This window comes from Nothobranchius furzeri, chromosome 9 (assembly GCF_043380555.1).
Source record: "Nothobranchius furzeri strain GRZ-AD chromosome 9, NfurGRZ-RIMD1, whole genome shotgun sequence".
Classification (NCBI taxonomy): domain Eukaryota; kingdom Metazoa; phylum Chordata; class Actinopteri; order Cyprinodontiformes; family Nothobranchiidae; genus Nothobranchius; species Nothobranchius furzeri.
In genome coordinates this window covers 60,204,220-60,225,012 of record NC_091749.1, presented here as the reverse complement: position 1 = coordinate 60,225,012, position 20,793 = coordinate 60,204,220, and the positions used below count along the sequence as shown (strand labels likewise).

At 44.7% G+C, this 20,793-nt stretch overlaps 1 protein-coding gene across 7 annotated transcripts in view; it reads right to left on the bottom strand.

The window, feature by feature from the left end:
• Positions 1-18,449, bottom strand: part of LOC107381406 (F-actin-monooxygenase MICAL2) — a 62,844-nt gene extending 44,395 nt beyond the window's left edge. For 5 of the 7 annotated variants that reach the window (XM_054732078.2, XM_054732077.2, XM_054732076.2 and 2 more), the window contains exon 1: positions 18,312-18,449. The gene's annotated coding sequence lies outside the window, so the exon portion shown is untranslated. Of the gene's footprint in view, positions 1-177; positions 302-18,311 lie in introns of all 7 variants that reach the window. The other 2 variants (XM_054732072.2, XM_054732073.2) reach the window with 2 other exon arrangements.
• Positions 18,450-20,793: the final 2,344 nt, after the last annotated feature.

Here is a 20,793-nt window from a genome sequence, read left to right as displayed (position 1 = left end):
GCTTGTTGCCATGGTTACGCATAATAACAAATGCTCAAAAAGTGAAAAAAGTGAAACAATAGCAGTAAAAATCCTCCAAGCTTCACAGCACCAGAAACACAAAAGTAAAATGTCCAAAAAATACCATTTTTCTTGAGAAACTAGAAGAAGAAATGTCCAAAAAAAGGCTAAACTTACATACAGTCAACAGAGCTACTCCAACATGCAGCCACCCAGAGCAGCGCAGTTCCATGCTTCAATAAGTAAGAATGACATCCTGTGGTCAAATCTTTGATGAATGTTGCCAGTTAAGGATCAGCACCTAGATGACAAGCGAATACGGGTAGTATTAGTATTACATGTGTCTGACATTAGAGAGTGCAGTCGTTTGCCATCTTGCTGTTAGCTTGCAGTTATAGTTCTGAACGGCCCATCAAAGGAAGTAAAATGCCACAATTTACTCATTATTCACTTTACACAAACATTTTTCTGTAGTACCGAGTTGTTGGTTACTGAAAAAGTAGTTTCACATGTTATTAGCTGACAATTTGCTTCTAATTCACCATTAGCATTGTTAGCTTAATGTTAGCCTCTAGCCAGCTTCACCTGATTTTAGAGTAAAAAAAAAGAAGCTGTGGCTTTTTAGGGGTACAAGAAATAACTTCTGGGTCGCTCCTGTTTACTGGCTTCAGTTGTATTTTACCTGCTAGTGTTGAATTACAAATGCCAGTGCCACTACGTTAGCTCGGCACAGACTCAGCAATTCCACTGGCTCACAGATTTTAAACAGTGTCTACGTCCCTCTAGGGAAATATGTTTCATTGTCCTTCCAGCTGTCACACCCTGTCCTGTCTCCCCATTTGGTTCAGCCTGCGTCTCTGTTCATTTCTCCCACCTGCCTCTCGTTTTCCAATCACCCAAGCTCCCATGCCCTCTTGTATTTAAACTCCTTCAGTTCTGTGTCTCTTTGTGGATCATTGTTTCATTGTCCAGCGTGTGTTCACTATTAAATACTCCAAACTCATTCTGGTTTGTCTGCCTGCCTGCCTGCTTCCCTCACCCGCGTGTGGATCCTTGTATCTGCCTCACTCACTGGCACAATGTGACAGAATGATCCACCCCACTAAAGGATCCAGCGGGGAGATTCTCCCCTGGGAGTGCCTGCTCCAATTTCTCTCCTCGGACCACCGTCCGGCTTCTCCTCCTCCAGCGTCGCCTTGCCGCAGACGCCACCACCGAACTTCAGCCTCGGTGATCCTCTCCACCCTCCCGGAGCCAGATGAGAGGTTGGACCGGGAGACACTACCAGACCGCTCCTGCTACGTGGGCACCAGACTGGCTGTGTGCTCCCCCGGAGTTTGCCCACAGCGTGGAGAAAGATGCTGGGCTCCACCGCAACCCTGTGTCCCAGGACGGAGCCGCGAGCTCGCCGCTGCCCCGGCTTGGCGCTCCAGCTTGGACCCGCCCCCAGTCAGACCAGCAGTCCCATCTCTGGTCCAATAAGCGCCTCCGTCATCTGCAGGCGGAGGGACCACGCCTACAGCCCAGCTGACAGAGCTCGCCAGTCTCCAGGCGGAGCTTGGCCGGATCCGTCAGCTCGTCAGCCTCCAGGAGTCCCACCTGGACACCCTATCCTCCCCGAATCACCAGGAGAAGGTTTCAGTCCAGTCAGCAGCTCCCTCGTCTCAGGGCCAGAGGAGCGAGCCTGCGGTCCACCCAGCAGAGCTCGCCGGTCTCCGAGCTGAGCTGGCCCTACTCCATCAGACCCTCAGTCTCCAGGAGCTCCAGCTGGACGGTCTGTCCTCCCTGCTCTCCCAGTTTCCGGCGCCTCCAGTTCGGTTCGCTCTGGTCCCGGCGGTGACCCAAGAGGCTCTTCCCCCGGGCCGGCCAGTCCAGAAGTCAGCAGCTCCTCCTGCAGCGGCTCTGCCTCCACTCCAGAAGTCGATGGTTCCGGTCCAGAAGTCAGCGGTCCAGAAGTCGGCTGTCCAGAAGTCGACGGTTCCGGTCCAGAAGTCGGCGGTCCAGAAGTCGGCGGTCCAGAAGTCGGCGGTCCAGAAGCCGATGCCTCCAGACCAGAAGTCGACGCCCCCAGACCAGAAGTTGACGGGGGTCAATGCCTCTTCCAGTCCTGTGGTCGATGCCTCTTCCAGTCCTATGGTCGACGCCTCTTCCAGTCCAGAGGTCGACGCTCTTTCCAGTCCAGAGGTCGACGCTCCTTCATGTCCAGAGGTTGACGCTCCCTTGTGTCCAGAGGTCGATGCTCCCTCGTGTCCAGAGGTTGACGCTCCCTCGTGTCCAGAGGTCGACGCTCCCTCGTGTCCAGAGGTCGACGTTGCCTCGTGTCCAGAGGTCGACGTTCCCTAGTGTCCAGAGGTCGATGCTCCCTCGTGTCCTGAGGTCGACGTTCCCTCGTGTCCAGAGGTCGACGTTCCCTCGTGTCCAGAGGTCGACGCTCCCTCGTGTCCAGAGGTCGACGCTCCCTCCAGTCCAGAGGTCGGCGTTCCCTCCAGTCCAGAGGTCGACGTTCCCTCCAGTCCAGAGGTCGACGTTCTCTCCAGTCCAGAGGTCGGCGTTCTCTCCAGTCCAGAGGTCGACGTCCCCTCCAGTCCAGAGGTCGACATCCCCTTCAGTCCAACGTCTCCGCTGTCTCCAGTCCCGTGGTCGACGCCGTCTCCTCCAGTCCAGTGGTCGACGCCGTCTCCTCCAGTCCAGAGGTCGACGCCATCTCCTCCAGCCCAGAGGTCGACGCCGTCTCCTCCAGCCCAGAGGTCGTCGCCGCCGCCTCCAGTCCAAAAGTCAAGGACGTCTCCTCCAGCGTCTCTGCCTCTGGTCACCGCCGGTCCCGCCCTCGCCAGACGCAGGCCCCCAAGAGCCCATCGTCGCCTCCACCTCTGCCGCAGACGCAGGCCCCCAAGAGCCCGTTGTCGCCTCCACCTCTGCCGCAGACGCAGGCCCCCAAGAGCCCGTCGTCGCCTCCTCCTTTGCCGCAGACGCAGGCACCCAAGAGCCCGTCGTCGCCTCATCCTCTGCCGCAGACGCAGGCCCCCAAGAGCCCGTCGTCTCCTCCTCCTCTGCTGCAGACGCAGGTCCCCAAGAGCCCGTTGTCGCCTCCACCTCTGCTGCAGACGCAGGCCCCCAAGAGCCCGTTGTCGCCTCCACCTCTGCCGCAGACGCAGGCCCCCAAGAGCCCGTCGTCGCCTCCTCCTCTGCCGCAGACGCAGGCCCCCAAGAGCCCATCGTCGCCGCCTCCTCTGCCACAGACGGAGGCCCCCGGACTCTACTGGTCCCTGCCTCCTCTCCATCAGCCCCTCGGTCCCTCTTGGCCCTCCCTCCGGATCCCCCTCCTCCCACCCTGCTCTGTGTTCCTATGGGCGTCTGAAATCTGGCCTTTTGGGGGGGGGGGGGGGGGGGGGGGGGGGGGGCTGTCACACTCTGTCCGGTCTCCCCATTTGGTTCAGCCTGTGTTAAATGCTCCCACCTGCCTCTCATTTTCCAATCAACCAAGCTCCCAGCCCTCCTGTATTTAAACCCCTTCAGTTCTGTGTCTCTTTGTGGATCATTGTTTCATTGTCCAGTGTGTGTTCACTATTAAAGACTCCAAACTCATTCTGGTTTGTCTGCCTGCCTGCTTCCCTCACCCGCGTGTGGATCCTTGTTTCTGCCTCACTCACCGGCACGCGCTGACACCAGCATGATTGAGACTTTAGACCAGGGCTATTAAATTGCGGGCCTCGAGGGCCGATGTCCAGCATGTTCTGCTTCAACTCACCTGATTTCAATTAGTAGGTGATTAACAGGCTTCTGCAGAGCCTAATGAGCTGCTGCACATGTGATTCAACCACTGAATCAAGTGTGTTGGACCAGAGAAACCACTAAAACATGCTGATACCGGCCCTTGAGGGCCGCAATTGAATAGCCCTGCTTTAGACTGTTTTGTGATTATGTCACTGCCACAACTCAGCCTTCACATTACAGGCTAGTTTACACAGATGTGGCTATTTATGGCAAGAATTAGCAGCAGCTAGCTGTCACGTTACAATTCTGGTCAGAATTGTCTAATTTTTCTGATGTGAACTTCTCTGCAGTGGGAAAGTTTATTGACATTTGCATGAATTTCAAAGCAGAAATATTGAAAGATGGCAACAAATTTGCATTGCTGCTGTTATAGTGTGAGTTTGGTAAGAATTACGTGCAATTACAGCAGATTAATAATTTTTTTCAACAACAGGTAAAATGCTAATGTATCAACACAATTCAACAAAAAGTACTTCAAAAGCTCTTAACTTGTGTTGAGTTTAATATGGATTTATTCTTTACATTTCCACAAGCAAATTGTTATAAAAAAAAGATCAAATTACTTTAAGGTTTGTAATCTTTCTCAGAAACAGCCAACAGTATTTTAATGATTAACAAAACTTTGGCCACAGTAAAGTAAGTTCTCGAGCTTTCAGTGAAACGTTCTAATAAAGACATTTTAGCTGCTCTTTATTCACTCATTGCCAATTTAGCAGTTAAACATCCATGATCACTGGAAACATCTGCTGTGTGAATCAGTGGAGGACTAATGAAAAGGTACCACTTACTGTCTTCTTATGCAGGTCGATGCTCAGCACTGATCGTGCATTATCTCTGACACACAACCATGACTTCACCGTGTGGAAAGTCACTTGTGGGCAGACAGAAGGAACCCACAGAGCAGCTTTTTAAAAAATTACTAATGAAATGGAAAAAATGCATCATTCGTTCACCCAGAGCTAAAACGGTCAACAGGACAAGAGTTTGACAGCACGCAGGTTTGTGCTTTCAGGAAAACGAATGATTGCATTGCCAACTTATTAATTTTATAGAGTGAGGAATTCATCTTGTAGTTTTTTACTGTTTGACCACTAACTGACCGCTGATGCTTCATAAATCTAGTCGTATTTCACAGAATTGTGATCCGTTAGCGTAGCAGTTAGGGAGGAGTGTTATAACCGATGGTTATAACTAAAATACATTTGCTCTGCGTTTTTTAGAAACATATCAAAGTTAATAATTTTAGTATGATAAAAAAAGGAATGACAGGAATGTGAAAAATGTTTCTGTTGCTGTTCAAAAATAAACACAGGATTTTATATAAATATTCTCCAAGCTGTAAAATATTTTTTTATAGTCTCCTTTTACACTATTGAGCAATCGCATTTACTGCTTTTACTTCATTACTTGAACGCATCATCCAGACTAATTTGCAGATCAAAGGTCAAAAAACGAGTTTTATCAGTTTGGACAAAAAGACAAATTTGATCAATTAGTGATTCATGTTTTGTTAATAGGATAAAACTTTAGACTCAGTTCATATCTCAACAGCAGGAACCATAAGTAGGACACCAAAACACAGCCAGACAGTGTGTTTGCCAAAATCAACTTTAGCTAAATCATTCGGTCAAGTCGGACACAAAAATCCAACAAGGAGCAGAACATCAAACATTTTTTCCTACTGAGCACATAGCTCCAGGCTATAAGAGCACAATACAGAAATATGACAACACCAGGAAAACGCAGGGAGTGCTGGGAAATTCACATACTGTAACGAAGCCAGCAGCAGTAATTACAGACTCTGGCGAAAAAAATCAGGAAGGAACCTTCTGTGGGTCTGATAAGCAGGCAGAGAGCCTCAGAAAGCGGCTCTGCCCTTCACCAGGCCTCTGCAACTCCACGCTATCTAAGCTCACTAAAATCTGGCTGCATGTCCAGACAGCGGTGACAAAACAAAAGAAGACGTGTCAGGAGCACGAGGGTTCACTCCACAGATAAAAGTAAATGTCAGTCAGTTTCAAAGGAGAAAATGGCTGTTTTTACAGGAACAGACAAGATTCTCAAAATCCCATAAGGTGTGCTCACCACCTGGAGATAAATCATCTAAACACACTGAGGAGGGGTACACCTGCTTGGCTACTGGAACCAGCAAACCCATTTAACAAGTAACTGTCCATTTTAATGTGTCAAAAGAAAAAAATAGCCTCACATGATTAATCTTAAAGTAATGAGTTTAATTTTTTTTTTTTTTTTTTACTTTACGCTAGACAATTAAGATTGATATCGGAGATTGTTACGTTAGAAACTTGATAACTTTCATATTTGACACCGCTCTGCAGCCCTCTACTGGCCAAAAACCACACTTGATTGTTTAGTGGAGTGGGTAGGTGCCTTAGTGGGCGCTCTTTACCTGCTTTACTGCTGTTACCTGTTATGCTAGCAGTTAGCATTTTCAGTTTAGCGACTGTCAATTAAAAATGCAAGAAGAAGAAAAATAAGAGGTTTGCTTATTTTTGTTGGCATCATGGTGGAGCCTGGAAGTAAAAGTAAGATAGTAATGTCTCTGGGGGCAAAGCAAAGAGCTAACACCAGAGTGAACAACGGCACGACTAGGGTTGGGAATCGAAAACCGGTTCTTGTTGAGAACATTCAATTCCTAGGAATCGTTCGCCACTTTTGCAAACAATTCCTCTTATCAATTCTGGTTGGCGCGAATGACGTCCCCGCGCACGTTGCGTAGTTTTCGGAAGCAGGAAACATGGTGTCTAAGCGGCACAAATGTTCGAAAGTTTGGTTATATTTTACAAGAAAGCGTGACAACAGGGTGACTTGCAATAATTACAAAGTAGATATTTCATCAAGAGAGGAAGTGTTCAGAATATACAAAAGCCTTTGGGCACAAAATATGCTACAACTTAAAGTTACAGGCACACTGGTGCTGCGTCTGCAGTGATGCGAGTGTTGTACCGCTCTGTCGTGGTGAAGAGAGAGCTGAGCCAGAAGGCGAAGCTCTCGATTTACCGGTCGATCTACGTTCTACCCTCACCTGCAGTCACGAGCTTTGGGTAGTGACCGAAAGAACGAGATTGCAGGTAAAAGCGGACAAAATGAGTTTTCTCCGCAGAGTAGTGGAAATCTGCTTCAGCAGGCTAAATAAATTACTGCTGACACCAGGAAGGTAAACCGGCATCAGCACATGGCAAAATGAGACAAAGGGCAAAAGCACTCTTTCCACTAGACTACAAAGGACAACACAACATCAAACTTGCCTAAGACGATGCTGTAGGCATGCTTTGTCGGAGCGGGCGTTGGCAGAGTTTCACTGATATTAAATGTTTCATTTCCGGGTATAAATGTCGTCATCTCGTCGTCTTCCTCCGCTTATCCGGGTCCGGGTCGCGGGGGCAGCATCCCAACTAGGGAGCCCGTCCTCTCCCCGGCCACCTCCACCAGCTCCTCCGGTAGGACCCCAAGGCGTTCCCGGACCAGATTGGAGATGTAACCTCTCCTTACTGAACTATACTGGGACATATGATGGAGCTAAGACCAGCTGAAAACTTGTCAGCTTAGAGAAATATTTAAGAAAAGTAAAAAACTGTACCAATTTTGGTTCTGAAGATGAATCCTCCTCTATGTCCAAATCAGGTCGCAGGTCTTCTGAGTCAAACGGTCTAAAACATGTCTGCACCTCTGGTAGTGATATTCAGCTGGCGGGGTCGGAGTTCGGTTGAACGTCTCTGGTAATCCAATATCCGTCCTCGTCGCCGTATCCCAGAGAAACAACAAATCTGACCGACTAGTAGAGGCTTCAGAAGCTACATCTGATTGATGACACATTGTTCTCTGCTATATCGCTAACGCAGAAACACCGGAGTCAGGCCTTGTTTACTACAGCTGTTTCAGCAGAGCTCCATGTGAAACGTCACCAGCTGCCCAGGGCTTAGACCGGAAGTTAGTTTCTGTTTTTCCCGCGCCGGTCACAAACATCAGATTTTCTTACAATTCCAGCCGTGAAAATCCAAAAACCTTTTTCATCCAAGGTTTTAATACACATTTACACATGTTTATGTTTATGTTTATGTAATTAGCAGACGCTTTGTCCAAAGCGACTTCAAAGTGATAATCGGCATGTTGCCCTTGAGGCTAACAACAACAATAACAACAACTTGACATCAATCATGGAGAGGAGGGAACAAAGGAGTGGACGGTAGAGAGGGGGACGGGTGCAGGGAGGGTGCTAGTTTAGAAGATGCTCTCTGAAGAGCAGGGTCTTCAGGAGTTTCTTGAAAATTGAAAAAGAAGCCGCTGTTCTGGTAGTGCTTGGAAGGTCATCCCACATTTGTGGAACGATGCATGAGAAGAGTCTGGATTGTCCTGAGCGTGGTGTAGGCACTGCTAGCCTACGATCCTGTGATGACCGGAGCGGCTGGGCCGAGACGTTAGGCTTTGCAAGAGGATTCAGGTAGATGGGAGCCGTACCATCTCAGACTTTGTATGCTAGTGTTAGCTATTTGAATTTGATGCGTGCTGCTAGCGGTAGCCAGTGGAGCTCAATGAACAGAGGGGTGATGTGTGCTCTTTTTGGCTGATTGAAGACCAGACGCGTCGCTGCGTTCTGGACCATTTGAAGAGATCTCACAGTACAGGCTGGAAGACCAGTTAGAAGGGCATTGCTGTAATCGAGGTGGGAGATGACAGTAGATTGCACCAGGAGCTGGGTGGCATGTTGTGTTATATACATATTAAGCAATTTTAAGCAAAACACGTGAATAGTGCTAATCAGTTCTGAACTCACGCTGGCTGGCAAACTTAGGCTGGTTTCGACATCCGCTGCCGTTGCAAACTCCCTTTAGAAGCATGCTGTTCAAACGAATTTTGCCTCTGGCCGATATCTTTAAATCAGTGAGTGAACCCACTACCAAGGATGAACTCTGCTAACTTTAAAAATCAGCTGCTCTAAATAAGCATGAAGGTCAGAGAGGAGCTCTAGGATGGACATGGATAAAGGAACTGTAATGTGGAGGTAAAGTAGGGCAGGGCCAACGTTAGCAGCTGTCATACGGTCCATTTCAAATGTTTGACTTTCATTTAGCTTGTTATGTGACAGGTTAGAGCACAGTCTCATGTTAGAGTTTTGTCATGAGAACATTGAGATACCTCACGTGCTGATGGCATCTAAAATTAACTTTTTTTTTTCAAAATAAAGAATCATTTTAATCACAAATGAAACGTACAATCCTAGAAAAACCTTGTCCAATCAATGTGCACGTCTTCTTCTAACTGATTGGATAGAAATCCTTCCATCAAACTGTGTGTGTGTCCGTGTGTGTGTATGCACACACGAGCGTGTTGTGAGCTGGTGTTGTGGTTTTGCACTGATGTAACCATCTTTACGCTGACAAAAATGTAACTAAGTAACTTTTACTTTGAGTACATTTTATTTACGATACTTTTTACTTTTACTTGAGTAAAAATTTAGACAAGTACTTTTACTTGTACTTGAGTAAAAAATTATCAAAGTACTGGTACTCGTACTTAAGTAGGAGATTTTAGTAATCTTTCCACCTCTGCTCATTGGACTGCTAGTGTTGGATGGTTCAGTGTAGCTCGGTGTGTATGAATCTATCCCTGAGAAAGTAACCAAGCATTCAAAAACAATAACAATAAAGTTTTAAGTATCAGGCGTGACATTAAAAGCAGAAGCTTGATGCTCCACTTGAGAGTAAATCTGTAAGGCTGGTCTCCAGCATTCAGACATTAATTCTGTTTGCTTCACAGCCAGACAGGACACGGGGAATAAATAAATAAATAAAAAGAGTCAAAGTAAACTCTGCCTCTGGCAATATTTTTGTTATTCTTTTTCCGTTTACGCTAATGTGGCTGGAACAGAAGCATGCACCCCCACAAATATTACATCAAAACGACTGACTTGGTCGGGAGACATGTGCTGTAACTTTTTTTAAGCATTTTCAGATGCCATGGCAATGCATTTATCAAAACAATATGCAAAAACTCCTTTTTTTTTACCTTTAGGGAATGCTCTTGACTTGACTCCTGTATAATATTTGATGCTGGCCATTGATTGTCCATTTGATCACATGATCACATTTGGGTGTGTTGCACTCAAACACCACATTTTGATCTGAGCTCTAGTGAGGTGGGTGTCTTTTCTCTCCCTCCCTTGGGTCTGTTTATGAGCTGATGTTGATGATGCTGAAATAGTGTCAAGGTGAATGGACCGTAATTCCATCTGTCTCTGTTATTAAAAGCTATCTTTGGTGCTTATATGGCTGTTTACATGTAAACTAGAGCTGAGGAAAATAATTAAATAATTAATGCGGACATAAACGATGCTGAATCATAGAGGAAGCACACCATAATCGATTATAGTGAAATGCAGTTTTGTTTTTTTAACCACGGTACCAGCGTTGCATCCAAATTTGTCAGAGTGGGACATTTTTTATTTAAGGACATGGAGAAGTTAATAAGAGAAAGTGAGTCAAAGAGAAATATAAAATAGAAGTTAGACTTTATTCTTTTGTTTCATGATTATAACCTGATGTAAAAATTCAACTTAAAGAAAAACTGGGAGGAAGCTTTGGTTCATTTTAAGTTACAGGAGGTCTTGTTTCCCATCGGCCCCTCCAGAAACACCGTGGGCATGAGGAGACAAAAGTCCCACAGGGGTTGAGGTTTGTAGTTAGCTGGTTAGTGAAGCAGATTCATCAGGCTGGAGCCAAGGGTGGTGGTGGTGGTTCCCTGGTGGCGTTTGCTGTGTGAGGGCTGGTGTTGGTTCCTTTTTCCTCTGCGTGACTGCTCACTATTGCTTCGGGGTGATTTTTGTATTTAGTTTTTCTTATTTTTGCTAAAACCTCCAGTGGTCCCACTACACCTTGTGACACCAGTTATTTTTCTTTGTTTAAATTCCCCTTTCTTAAATTAGTATTTTGAAATTACTGTTTAAACTTGTCTTTTAAAAATATAGTGTTTAATAAATTTGTGAACTATTTGCAACCTCGTCTCTGCTGCTTCTTTGGAGCATGAACCTGCGTGTGCCTAGAGGTAATCCAATTTTATTTCCTTGGGTGAAATTCCCAAGGTGGCGTTGTTGTGTGTTCTCCCAGTTTGGGTAGTTCAGAATCAAGGTTAAAGGGACGAGCTTCATAAAGAAGGTACCCTACCACGAGCTCCGCCACATTTATTTTAGTATTAGTTGGCTCATGTTGGTGTTAGCTTGTTGTTAGCGCTAGCTACATTGTTTACGACAATTTTAATTCCACTTTCATCCAGTAGGGCGGAGGAGCAGGAAACTTCTCACTGTTACTTTAAATAACAAAGCATCATAAAACATGGCAGAGAATTCAGGATCAGCCAGCGAGTGTCTTTAACCCACACCGCCAAGGGGCACAGTGAAGGTTTAGTAATGTTATTCCTGGAACAGCAGACAAGCCAGGCTCAGAATAGACACACGAGTCATGTTGCAAACCTAAAAATCAACACACATGGGTAGAATCTGGAAAAACAACTTTGTGATCAACAGACGTATGTTCTGAGTTAACCCGCTTTTAATTTACAGACCTAGATGCTAGACCTGGGCCTGGTTTTACAGGGAAATTAAATCTTGATGATGCAACACTGTGAGTGTGAGCACCCTAGAAAAAAAATACAGAATTTTCCTGGAGTGTGTCTGGTTTCCTGTCCAGATAAAAGGATTGCCTCTGGTAAATCTCACCTCTGTTGTTTTTAAGCATTTAAAGCACTTTTTCTAAGTGCCTGTTTTCCTGCCAGAAGGAAACCCGTTAGCAATATCTGGAGGAAATTCCCACAAGTGGTGGTTAAGTGTTGGTTTAGATGCAACATATCTCAGAGGTGTCATGAAGCGAGTTTTATATTTAAAAGTGTTTTGCAGCACTTTAAAAAAATATCCCGTTTTAATGTGTGTTAACAATAAAAAACGAACTTTGGCCCAGACACGGTAAAAAGTCAACAGCCTCTTTAAACTTTGACAACATATGATTTTTGTTCCTCTCATGGAGTAAACATAGACTCAGATGACAAACAGTTCTCCTTTTTTTATTTTTAGAACTATGTCGAAATTGAGAAGTAAGCACTTTGCTTACAACCTAATTTCCTAATTTCCCTCTGGGATTAATGAAGTATTTTTGAATTGAATTGAATTGAACCATCAGTGTGAAAGCGATGTGTAGCAGAGTTATTGGTCTGGAGCATACAGATGTGTGTTAATACATGGAGGAAAGCCATCAGTAATCATCTTACTCTGACTCTGGTTTAAATTTTAAAGGTGTGGAACACTGAACATTTTTTTAAATCTTATTTCTCATTATAATCAGTGACTATGAGTTTTTCATGCAGGCTGAACATGAAAATAGTCTCCTACACCTATCTCCTGTATTTGCTTCTGATAGAAAATAGACGGTGAAACTCTAGGATTAGAAAAGCCTGACAGATCTACGTCACGCTGTCGCTTAAAATTCATGAACTCACCCATCTTGACTCGTGACGGGAAAGATTGTTGTTTTAGCATCCAGGAAACAGCTGAGAATGTCTCGGCTACTAAGAAGCTAACAGTTAGCATTAGCAACTGTGGAGATAAAACATCAACGCTGCAGAGTAAACAGTGGCACATTGCTGTCATCCAATCAGAGGAGAGATGTCCAAATATCAGGAAACATAACACATTCTCACACCCTAAGCGTCGGAAACAAACGCTTGGTCAGCCACCCTCCATGTCCACGTCAGACCCCAGACGCCAAAAGTGCCCTTTTTCATTACTTACCGTAAATCCTCTAATACAGGCCGGTATTCAATTAAAGGCCGGGTCTCCAATTGTGGCCGGTGTCAGAGTTAGTTTAGGTAAATAATGGCCGGTCTCTTATTGTGGCCGGGTGGAATGTAGTAACAAGCAAGTATGAGCGTCCCGGTGGCAGGGTTATAGTCCCCAAATCAACCAGCAGGAGGCAGTAGACGTTCACGCAGACCTTTATTAAGCTTTTTCTTCAACGCTTTGTAACGCTACAGACACGATCCTCTATCACGCTCCTACCACACAGAGTCACGGTGTCAGTTAACCATGCTAATTCAACCCGCTCCACAGAACACACATCACCTTCCCTGTGGCTTACATAACACTCACACAACACGCAAATCAGCACATAGGAACTAGCAGAATGATAGGAAACACATATGACACAATACCCAGAATGCACCTGGCTTACAACCCCAGCCAGGTCATTACACTATCAAGTTCAAAGAGAACGTGCTGATTATGCTGCAGAACACTCTGGAGAGCAGCAGTAGGGGGTGTATGAACTAGTCAACTTCACTATAGTGACTTTTTATGCCTGTCGTCGACTAGTCGCTGTCACGTGATAATGACCGGCAAGATGCAGCCCTCGGAAAAGACAGCAGCCTGCTGTCAGCAGGTGACAAGCTCCTGCGCTCAGGGGGTGGGGGTGGGGGGGGGGCAACGCGCTGTGCCAGACCGTAGGCACTGACACGCGATCGTTCATGTCGGTTCATTTCCTTTAATGTTTTCTGTCTTTTATTTGCGCCTGATGTGTATCGCTGCTGTGGAGCGGGGCGCATCAACTTGTCCCTGATGCGGCCGGCAAGCAGGGAGCGCTCCGCTGTTTTCGCGGTCGGTAGATCTGCCTCCTGAGCACGGCCACAGTAACAATCAGGTGTCGCCACCTCAAAAACTAATTTAACACACGATCGTTCATGTCAGTTCATTTCCTTTAATGTTTTCTGTCTTTTATTTGCGCCTGATGCGTTTGCTGCATGCTGTGGAGCGGGGCGCTGCGCGCATCACCTTGTCCTCCGACGCACTGATCACTGATACGGCCGACAAACAGCGAGCACTCCGCTGTTTTTGCGGTCGGTAGATCTTTTAGAACTGCAGTTCAAAGGTAACTCATGAGGTGAATATATATGAACCCAGGTAGCAGTTTTTCTTTAGGATTGAGAGGAGATGCAGGAAGATAATAAACAGGCAGGACAGAAAAATAGTCAAAATAAAAACAAGTTAGTTTTTGTACCTGCTGTTGCAACAAACAGACACCATTGAAGGTCATCAGAAGTGAGGAACAGAAAATGAAATAATTATTTTAATGTTTAGAGCAGCAGGAACTCCGAGAGGCTGCAGGCGCATCAGTGAGTTTGCGGCCGCTGCGCAGGGGGAGGGGGGAGAGGGCTAAAGCAGGGGGAGGGGGGAGATGGCTGAAGCAGAAACTACCGTTGTTAAAAGAAATGTGTTTAACTTTGAAAATGTGGGCGCAATTTTAATTGTCAAAAACTCCAATGAACATTAGTTCATTTTGCTCAAATGGAAATAGAGGCCTGCCTCTAATACTGGCCCTCCTTCCAATAAAGGCCTGGAGCTTGATGAGCTTGAGTCAAATAGAGGCCCGGGCCTGTATTAGAGGATTTACGGTATGTGCGAAAAGGGGTTTTTCCCTTTTGTAACTGCAGATCCCAATGCAGCGTAAAACTGACGTGATTAGATATCCGCTGATGCTGCACCGAACCAGCTCGTTTAACCGCAACTAAACCTTAACATTTCACTATTTATAACCTTCCCCTCTCCCTTATCCTAACCTTAACCCTCATTTAACCGATGTGGCACCGAACCAGCTCGTTTAACCGCACCTAAACCTTAAATGCGGCACAGAACCAGCTCATTTAACCGCACCTAAACCTTAACGTTTCACTATTCATAACCTTCCCCTCTCCCTCAACCTAACCTTAACCCTCATTTAACCGATGCGGCACCGAAACGGCTCGTTTAACCGCTCCTAAACCTTAACGTTTCACTATTTATAACCTTCCCCTCTCCCTCATCCTAACCTTAACCCTCTTGCTACCTAAAACGTTACTCTCACTGTGATCAAGCGTTTGTTTCCCATGCATTCTGACTCTGACAGTCAGAGTCTGACTGTGAATTTTCGTATTTGCCGCCCAAGGGGAACGTTAGAACATACCATTTGGCGAGGGGGAGGTTACACATACCCTCTACTTTTAACCTCCACCGTGGTAGCTGAAACCCCCCCCCCTCGCGTTGGCTCGGTCCAAACACGACCAATCACGAGGCGGCTCCCGCTGTTCACTTCATAGAGCCGGCTTTTAGAGCAACCGACACATCACTAACGTGTTCGCTAGCAAGATGGTTAAGGTTAGGATGGGGTGAGGGGAAGGTTAAATGAGAGGATAAGGTTAAATAAGAGGTTAAGTTTAAGGTGAGGTACAATGAGCTTGTATGGTGCCCTGGCTGCGGACATCCCATCAAGTCAGTTTTACGCTGCATTGGGATCTGCAGTCAAATAAGGGAAAAACCCCTTTTCGCACATAAGTAATGAAAAAGGGCACTTATGGCGTCAGGGGTCTGAAGTGGAGGGTAGCTGACCAAGCGTTTGTTTTTGACGTGCTGGGAGTGAGAATGTATTGAGACTCCAAATCCTGCTGCTTAAAGCTCAGCTGTGATGTGGCTCACTTCGAGTTCCTGGAAATTGTGCACCAGTGTTTTTTTCCCCCCAGAGTAAAACTTGCAAGGCATTCATTCATTCCAAATTTATAGAGTACAGGGTTTGCCCCAGAAAATGAGTTAAACATGGTGGATTTGGCCATGGGGGGGGGGGGGGGGGGCTCCGTCCCGCAGTGCTCCGTCCCGCACGCTCCGTCCCGCAGTGCTCCATCCCTCGGCGCTCCTCCGTGGGGGGGCACGACGCTTAGCCTGGCGGGTGGCCAAGCAAAGCCTGGCGGCAGGCTTAGCACTGGGGGAAACCCTGGAATGAGTGTTCATCACCTTTAAAGGTCATCACAGCTCATTTAGAAACAGACTGAACAAGTACGACTTGTTTTGGGACGTTGCCAGGAGCAACTCCTGTCTTTAAAGGGAATTTAGTTCCTTAGGTTTGCAAAAGCTACATCGGGGAGAAAAAACAGCGTATCTGAAACAACGGGAGATGGGTAGCACAACCTTTTCAGACCTGATATGCATGAAGAGCATGCACTACTGACTAATATTAATAATAATCCCTTATTTTCTTTTGCGTTTATGTTTATGTATTTAGCAGAAGCTTTTGTCCAAAGCGACTTACAAGTGATAATCGGCATGTTGCCCTTGAGGCTAACAACAACAATAACAACAACAACTTGACATCAGCCATGGAGAGGAGGGAACAAGGAGTGGACAGTAGAGAGGGGGGACGGGTGCAGGGAGGGTGCTGGTTTAGAAGATGCTCTCTGAAGAGCAGGGCCTTCAGGAGTTTCTTGAAAATTGAAAAGGAAACCCCTGTTCTGGTAGTGCTTGGTAGGTCATTCCACATTTGTGGAACGATGCATGAGAAGTGCCTGGATTGTCCTGAGCGTGGTGTAGGCACTGCTAGCGTAGCATAGCCATCACAGAAGTCACACTACACAGAACAAGCCACATAGTTCCTACGTCTTTTGTGAAGCTGATGCCTGGACGCATGTTTCTATTTTTCTGTCAAGCAACGAGGAAGGAAGCATGCTGCAGAGAGGAAGGAGAAGGTTTACAACACCTCCCTGGTAATAATGAGTCAAAACTTCCACTCTCAGATAATTTACTGCGTGAAGTTCAACGTTTATTTTTGCTTTTATCACAGATCGATGCCCAAAAATGTCCTGGGACTGACTGGTTGATTGGTTAAACACCCTACAGGTCCATGCACTTAAATATTTGGCTTTTGCATTTAAATATTTGCATTTTGGTCCACCTTAAATTAAAACATAACAAGTGTTTCTTGTTTTGTGCACAAGTGCATTCTGGTGTTGTAGACGGTTTTAAATGGGTATTGTATCTTTGGCACCGTAACCTCGGACACATACAGTTACAGTTAGAGATAGCACCTACAGGTGAGTCGTGCCGAGTTCTGAATCATCATCGGATCACATTTACAGCAGTAGGAATCTGGTGGATTTGTTATCTGAAGTATGAAGAGAAGGATAGGCACCAATGCTGCTTTCTGTTCTGTTTACATCTCACCTCGTTGTTATTAAGGTAAACTCCAGCAAAGCCTGTAATTACACTACTAATGAACATTTACAGTCGTGGAGGTCCAGAAACCTGAACTTCAAAGTTGATTTGGGGTTTTTGGGTGGTTTTAAAAGGTGCCTGTATGTAAACAACACCTGGATTAGGTTGTTTTGAGAGTATTATCCTCCTTGTTTTCAATATGAAAGTTATTTTTGTCTATATAAACCTGCCAAACTGATTTGATTTGACTTATTGTCTCAGCAGTGGCCTGAGTGTTAAAGCAGGAGGAAATCCACATCATTTTTTTAAAGTTCTTTAACAAAAAAGCTTTAAAAAATAGACGTCAGATAATCATCAGATATATAAATCAGATAATCAGATTTCATATATAAAATATGATCCACTGTTCCCTAGATTAAAGGTGATAATAAGGGGAAGCAGTAAAGCCGCTGAGTTTAGGGACAACTCTCATCTGAATCTATTTTTAAGCAAACTGATTTTTATCAGAGAACATATTTTCTTTACTTTATCACCAAAGGCAGCTGGTCTGGAATTTCTTTAGGTGAGCTCAGTCTGAAAAGAAAACCTTTTAAATTCATGGATTTGTTTGAGCTAAGGCGGGGATATTGTCAACACAGTGACACCATTTTCCAGTAAAAATAAATTTGTTTTTAGAGAAGTAGCATCAAAAGTGGCGCTCGTTGGCCCAGGTGATTAAAAATAGATAAAAATGGGTGAATTTCATCTTCACCCCAGGAGATCACTGCTTATAAAAGTAGAGAAAGAGGAACACCTGCTTGTGGTTTTTTTAAACTATAAAATATGGGAATCGTCATGCTTCCTTTTATGAATCACTCCTGGACAGGAGTGTTCACACGCTGACTCACAGAGAAAACAGCTAAGTGGCTTTTTTCCCTCTTTTTCAAAAGAATAAAACTTGTTTATCTGAGATCCAGATGTGGAATCTATTCTAGGAGCTCCACTCGGTGACCTGCGAGTACACCACACCTTTTTTATTTTGCATCACTAAAAGTCAGGCTAGGAGCAGCTGAGCAGGCGCAGTCGGACCAAGAAAGGCTCATGATGTTGGGTTTCAACAAAAGGAAAGCCTGGCTGATCTGACCTTCATGTCTTTGAACCAGTAGCTCTTCCGGTGAATGGGTCTAATGTGGGCGGAAGCTTACAACTGATTTATGACACTGACCAGCAGCGTGACAAAAAAATGTAAGTTGCACAAGAGGAGATAACCTTAGTGTTATCAGGAGACAAACCCAGATGTCTGACTCCTCTCAACAGTCCCTGATAACAGCTGCATTTTTGGCACGTGTTTAAAAAAATGTCCTTAGTAATAATTCAGCCTGCTCTAAAAACCCTTATTTCAAAGTCAGTTCCTAAACTCCACTCTAATTAAAGTGGTTTAATTGTGGTTTTGTAAAACCAACAAGTTGTTATTTTTTATACAGTAGGTCTAAATCTCTGTCAGGTGCCTCAGATTAGGATTACCAACACATAAAGACCTTACCTCATGTCTGAATGTGAACTCTCCCCTTCTTCCAGTGTCCTCACTAGAAATAATAACATCAGAGGTAAAAGTTGGACGGCTGTTTGAGACGCGTCCTCTTCTGTCAGTGTGACAGTTTGTATAAGCAGCTGAGCTCGCTGAGAGGGCGGTGCTCTGGAGTGGGACACGTCCCAGATCTGCCACCGTCCTGCTGTATGGAGCTAGAATATGATAATATTAAAAACACGCTTCGGCACATACCTTCTCTCTGTGGATCACAGAGAAACTTCGGCTGGTAGCTGAAACGGGATTCGTGCGTTTGTTTCGTTCGATTTTAAACAAACAAATCAATTAAAAGGTGCTTTATCCTGATACAAAGTGTACTTTTACTGTGAGACTGCCAGGCGTCAGGAGTCCCCAGACCCCGGGTTGATAAAAACACTCAAACCCACGTTTCAGTGTGTCAGCAGAAACTATAATCTAGCTGCTCAGTGACTAAACCGCTGAATAAACTAGAGACACGTGAAGTCTGTGGCATGTTTCCAGCGGGAGGGGGATGCTGCCACCTGGTGGTTGGCTGGTGATACTACAGTCCAGTTCTGAGTTTAGTTTAGTTTAGTTTAGTTTAGTTTAGTTTTCTGTCATTGTTTGTTTAATTAAAGATAATGTAAAGATAAAGATATTAGTCTTTTTATGCGTCAAACAATGAGATCAATACTTATCCTTTATATTTAATTAATTCAGTGAAAACTCCTTATCTTTAGACCTTTAGGGCCACGTGTCAGACATAAGGGCCGTGGACCAGATGAGGCCTACGGAGCATTTTTAAGTGGCCCACGAGATAAATATAAAAAATGTAGTAAAACTGACCCGCTGGCCGATTTTACGGCAAAGACTGCAACTCCCATGATGCTTTGCGGTGTTGGCGGCACCGAAGCGCCCCCTCCTTTGTGTTTTTTCCAGCATCTGCTACCGGTGTCTGCAGCTCCGCTGTCTCGGACAGTCTAAACACTCCTCTCACTCAGCGCCGACGTTGAAGCCCAGAAACGAAGATTTTAGCCGCTCAGTAATGTGTTTACGACTGATAGAGAAAGTTTTACAACTAACGTCCAGACAGAGCTAATATAACTCCAGCAAGCAGTGGCATGCTCAAATCAGCATGACTCTGTGGCTGCTATAGTTTTTATTTTTCCTCCCCGACACACAACAATGTGGTCAAGCTGCTCAGACATGTTCAGCAGCACAAACCTATGTGAGCACCTGTTGTCATCTAATGTTGTCATTATTATGATGAAGATGAACAAAACAACAGGAGTCTCCTCCTCAGCTCAGATCAACCCCATGATGCAGGTATCTGGCTGGAACAGGTGAGCATCTCAGTAAATCAGAGGAGCAAACTGAGCTTTAAATATGTTGGTTTTATGCTCTTTTTCTGCTACAAAACATGAAAGTTAACAGGTGAGATGTTGCATTTTCATTTAAGATAAAATGATATTTTTATTTTGTTGTTGGCCCGTGAGAAAAGATTTAACCTACAGTAAACAGGAAGTGGAAAGGCTGCAGATAGATGATTAGAATAGAAAATCCCTTCATTGTTCCACAGTGGGGAAAGCTAGACGTCACAGCAGCGATGACACTTATTACAGGAGAAAAAAAGGAGTATAACAAATAAGAAAAACGAATAAGCAACAAGAAAACATAAATCCTGAATAGATTTTAAAAATGCTGAATGTATCACAAGTAATGAATACCACTGATGCCTTTTATTTAAAATTGACTTGCTCGTGTGTAATTTGGTTATTCCACATTCAGTGTTAATGCAAAAATAAATTTGTTTCCAAATTAAAAAGTTCAAAATTGCATATGTTGATAAAGAAAATATGCAAATTTGCTGTCACTTTTTCAGAAAAATATTAAGTTTGGCCCTCGACTTCATCCCAGATTTTCATTTCGGCCCATTTGAGTTTGACACCCCTGACCTATAGAAGAAGTTTTTGTTCATTACCTTGTTTGTTTGTTTGTTTGTTTGTTTGTTTGTTTGTTTGTTTGTCACATAATAATCTTTAATAATGTAAACACACTGCAAAACTGAAAATAGTGGAACAATCAATATGACATTTAGGACAATTGTAGTGGATGCAATATGTTGGCATGTGTGCAAGGCTGCAAACATTTGCGAAAATCTCGTAGTGAGATTTTATTTTATTTTTTCTTGGAGCAGGGGTGAACCAAGTACAGAGGGGTCATTCCAAAAAGCATTATTGGTATAAATGACATGATTAGTCTGGCAGAGAAAAGTCCAGTTTAGCCAATTGAGGGTTGAAATAAACAGGATGATGCAAAGTCCCCAATGTCATTTGATGAGTGGAATAAATTCGAAATGAAATAAATTGCGTTAAAAAAGGCAGATTTTTAATTTTCTGGGGCAAACTGAATGCTAAAATAACTTTTTTGCTTTTCAAAAACACAATGTTAACAATTTGTTAGCAAAACACAAGAAAAG